At 38.3% G+C, this 4,788-nt stretch overlaps 1 protein-coding gene across 1 annotated transcript in view; it reads right to left on the reverse strand.

Moving 5' to 3' along the window:
• The window catches only part of P2RX6 (purinergic receptor P2X 6), a 38,846-nt gene that overhangs the window by 15,306 nt on the left and 18,752 nt on the right, over nt 1-4,788 (reverse strand). The window lies entirely within an intron of this gene.

Consider the following 4,788-nt stretch of genomic DNA (forward strand, 5'->3'; position numbering starts at 1 on the left):
TGGGGGTAAATGGTTAGATTTTTGTAGACCATCCTCCAAAGAAGGGTATAATGATTTAGGAATTATTGTAGGAGCTTCTAAAGAATCCTCTTCTTTATCCTTATTCTCTGACAATTTAACAAGAATTTTGTAATTCTGATTTTTATCTTTCTCCTCCTCTTCCGTGTCAGTGTGTCAAGGTTCTAAAACTGACCGGACCTGTCTCCACGTTTCCCAAATTGAAGCTGGTAACTTATCTTCCTGATGCTGTTTTTCACTAAGATCTTTGCCTACTACATCCCATTGATCTAAATCTATAGTCCCTAAGTCTGGAAACCAAGTACAATGGGTCTCAATAACTTTTAAAAAGTTCCTTTAGTTTCTTTTCTGAAACTTTTATCCCTCCTTTCTTTAAGAGCTGTTTAAGGAGACAAATATAAGGTCTGTAACGACTCTCAGAATTTCCCATGTTAGTAGATAAAGAAAAAGATAGAACTTTCACTCAATTATGCACTCAGATGCTCGTCTGGCCGCGTCCCTCGAGGGACTAAGTCTGTCTTGGCTGAAGGCGCTTCGGTATAAGCCCCCGAACTGGTGAACAAGTGCCCGAAGACACTATTATCAGTCGCCGTTATGTTTTATGACAGATTACGGAACCGCGGATTAGCGACCATTCAAGTCTCGCGACTAATAATAGCCTTGAAACTATAATCAATCATTCATACATCCACACTCTTTCACACAAAGGTTGTTAGGCTATTTATCCAGTTGCCCCAGTAAAATTCTTCAGGACTTTTCCCTACTTCTCACCAAGTAGAGTATGGTGAATATCAGTTTTTGTGATTAAAGAGAAAAAATGGCTCTGGTTTGCTTCATCCATCCAACCCTTTCACGGGTATCCAAAATGCTCCAATGACTGAGTTTTTTGTATACATAAGTCTTGAACCATTTTGACAAGCATAAGGAAATAGTTATCCAATGTATAGATATACCACCAAAACTATTGCTTTATCCTCTGCCTCCCAAACCCAATACACAGAAGGCTTATTTTTAGCAGTGACTAAAGGACTTTGTGTTCTAATTTATGCACACATATAAAATCAATAATTATTTAGTCGACCTTTTCATTCATCTAAATTTGGCCTGGCATAATGGAAGCTGCCCACACAGTTCCCATTGAGAATCATAAATAGGAGACAGTAGTGTATTTCTATCTTCTCTCTAAGGGTCAGATAAAATCAGAGGCAGCTCAAATTCAGCCCTTGAACTGAGCCACACAAACTTTTATTCAGGGCAGAGTCCATTCTGATGAGCATCATGCTTCTTTCCAAGGAGGAAACTTAACTTTGACTATGATCTAGCCTAGCTTGGTACAGGGCTATGCCTTAAGTATGTTTACCCACATAATTAATGAGAGCAGTTCTGGCCATGCGTGCCAGCGTCAACCAAGAGTACAATTCTCCAAATGGGCACAAGACAAAAGGATGCTCAGATAAAACGTCAACTACAGCACCCCTTGCACAAAATGTGGAATAAAATGCCCGTGGGTCTAGAAACAGTTTTCCATGCCTAGCTCCTTCCAACACCCTCTCTAAATTCTGGAGGGTTTCCTTCTATTGTCCAACACCTCTACAACACTGAGTTCCTACCAAATGAGCAGTAATTGTACCCCCACTTTCTTTTTAGAGACTGGATTTCTAGCTTATAGAATGACCCTTTTATTTTTCTTGAATTTGCTCTTTAAAAAAATAAAAATAGGGCCGGCTGAGTGGTTCAGTTGGTTAAGAGCTTGCTCAAGAGTTTGAGCTCTGAGCAACAATGGTTTGATTCCCGGCCCGAGCTGAGCAGCCGCTGAGCTGCCACAGGTGGCAGGATGGCTCAGCTTAAAAAAAAATTTTTTTTTAAATAAAAAGAAAAATAAATAAAATGGAGTTGGAGCTGCCATTCCAAGAAATTGCCTTACACATCTTACTTCTCGAACTTTTGGAATATTAAAACTGGACAAGGGCCAGCTGAGTGGCTCAGTTGGTTAAGAGTTGGCTTGGAAGCGCGAGTTCTGAGCAGCAGGGTTGCTGGTTCGGATCCCACATGGGCCAGTGACACTGCACCCTCTACAGCTAAGATGGTGAACAACTGCTCAATCTGGAGCTGGGTTGCTGTGAGTCACTGGTGACAGCGTAGGCTGCAGTGGGGCTGCAGTAGGCTACTGTGAACTACCGTGTGTGGCCGGCAGCCAGCATGAGCAGCCAGCAGCCGGCATGAGCTGCCTTGAGACGCCATGAGCAGCCGTCAATGGCCCGCAACTGACTGCCTCAGCCGGGAAGAGCACAATGATCATAATATCAACATGGGCCAATGAAGTGACATCCTCCGCAACTAGACTGAAGAACCAAAGGACAGCAACTTGTCTGTTCCCCTTCCCCAATTCCCCAATAAAATCTTTAAAAGAAAAAAACAAAATCTGGACAAAATAACCCTTGGGCTGGGCCCAAGGCAACATTGTATTCCAAACAACTGTTTATAATTACCTGACTGAAAATTAAAGACATTCTTTAGAATTGGCATCACTACGTTAGCTTATTTGCACCTATAGAAATTCCTTCCTTAGCTTATAACCCATAGAAATTTCCTGCTTCTATTCCTGTAATAAACCCCTTCCCCTTTTCAAGAACACCTCTTGCCCTCACATCCTAATTGGAACATTATTTGGGCTTCTGCTTGAGTCAGTGCTCCCCTAATAGCTATTCTTTTGGCTCTCAAATAAAGGGTTGTTGCCTCTTACTTTAGCCTTTTTTAGGTTAATACTATCAAGCCATGAAAAGACATAAGACAACCTTAAATTCATATGTCTAAGTGAAAAAAGCCAATCCGAAAAGGCTACATGTTGTATGATTCCAACTATATGACATTCTGGAAAAGGCAAAACTGTGGAAGCAGTAAAAAGATCAGTGATGGGGAGGCCGGTTAGCTCAGTTGGTTAGAGCACAGTGCTCATAACACCAAGGTTGCCGGTTTGATCCCCACTTGGGCCACTGAGTTGCGCCCTACACAACTAGATTGAAACAACTACTTGACTTGGAGCTGATAGGTCCTGAAAAAACACACTGTTCCCCAATTAAAAAAAAAAGAAAGAAAAAAGATCAGTGGTTGCCAAAGTTTAGTAGGGAGCGAGGGATGAATGGGTGAAGCACAGAGGATTTTTAGGGCAGTTAACCAACTCTATATGACATTTTAATGGAGTATACATTTCATTATACATTTGTCAAATCCCATAGAATGTACAAAACCAAGAGTGTTCACAACCTAATGTAAACTACGGACTTTAGGTGACAATGATGTACGTTCATCCATTATATCAAATGTGCCTCTCTGGTCGGGGAGGTCATATGTGTGGGGGGGAGGAGAAACGGTATATGGGAACTCCACCTTCTGTTCAACTTTGCTGTGAACCTAAAACTGCTCTAAAAAAATAAAATCTATTTTAAAAATTTTTGTTTCTTTTTTTAAAAAACTTTATTGGGGAACAGTGTGTTTTTCCAGGACCCATTAACTCCAAGTCAAGTAGTTGTTTCAGTCTAGTTGTGGATGTGTGTGGAGATTGAACTGGCAACCTTGGTGTTATGAGCACTGAGCTAACTGGCTGCACAATCAGATCTATTTTTAAAAAATCAATCAGCCATAAATTGGCCATAAATTTAAATTGGCCATAAAATTTTTAAAATTAATTGGTCATATTTTTGGATTCTCAATTCTATTCCATTGAGCTTTTTGTCTACCCTTATTTTATAATAGTAACACACTGTCTTGATTACTGTAGCTTTGTAGTTAGTTTAGAATTAAGGAATTATGAATACTCCAAATTCGTTCTTTTTCAAAATTGTTTTGGTTATTCTGGGCCCCTCGAATTTCCATCTGAATTTTAAGAGTATCTTAATCATTTCTGCAAAATAGGCAGTTGGAATTTTGATAGGCATTACACTGAATCTGTAGACCAATTTGGGGAGTACTGCCATCTTAGCAATATTGTCTTTCACTCTATGAACATGGGATGTCTTTCCACTTATTTAGGTCTTCTTTCATTTCTTTCAATGAAATTTGGTAGTTTTCAGTGTACAAGTCTTGCATTTCTTTTGTTAAATGAATTCTATCTTTTTTCTCAGCTTTATTGAGATATAATGACATATTATTCATAAATAAATTTATTCTTTTTGACTCTATGTAAACAATTGTTTTTTAAATTTCATTCTCAATAGTTTATTGCTAGTGTATAGACACAACTGATTTTTGTATGTGTTTTTTTCGGCTCTACTGAGGTATAATTGACAAAATTGTAAGATGTTTGAAGTGTACATGGTGGTGATTTGCTATACATATACATTTTTAGAAGATTCTTCTCATCTAGTTAATTCACATCTCACATATTTATCTTTTTATTTTAAAATTTTTCATGAGAATATTTACATTCTACTCTTTAGCAAATTTCAACTATACAATACAGTGTTATAGTTACCATGTTATAATTAGATCCTCTGATTTTTGTCTGTTGATCTTGTATCCCACACCTTTGCTGAACTTTTGATTCTAATGTTTTTTGGTGTGGATTCCTTAGTATTTTCTATACATAAGATTATGTCATCTATGACTAAAGATAGTTTACTTCCTCCTATCCAATCTGGATTTCTTTTTTTTTTTCTTTTTTTTTTTTTAGATTTTTTTTTTTATTGGGGAATTGGGGGGATGGGAACAGTGCTGGGGAATTGGGGGAAGGGGAACAGACAAGTTGCTGTCGTTTTTTTGTTCTTCAATCTA

This window comes from Hipposideros armiger, unplaced genomic scaffold (assembly GCF_001890085.2).
Source record: "Hipposideros armiger isolate ML-2016 unplaced genomic scaffold, ASM189008v1 scaffold_1073, whole genome shotgun sequence".
Taxonomy (NCBI): Eukaryota; Metazoa; Chordata; class Mammalia; order Chiroptera; family Hipposideridae; genus Hipposideros; species Hipposideros armiger.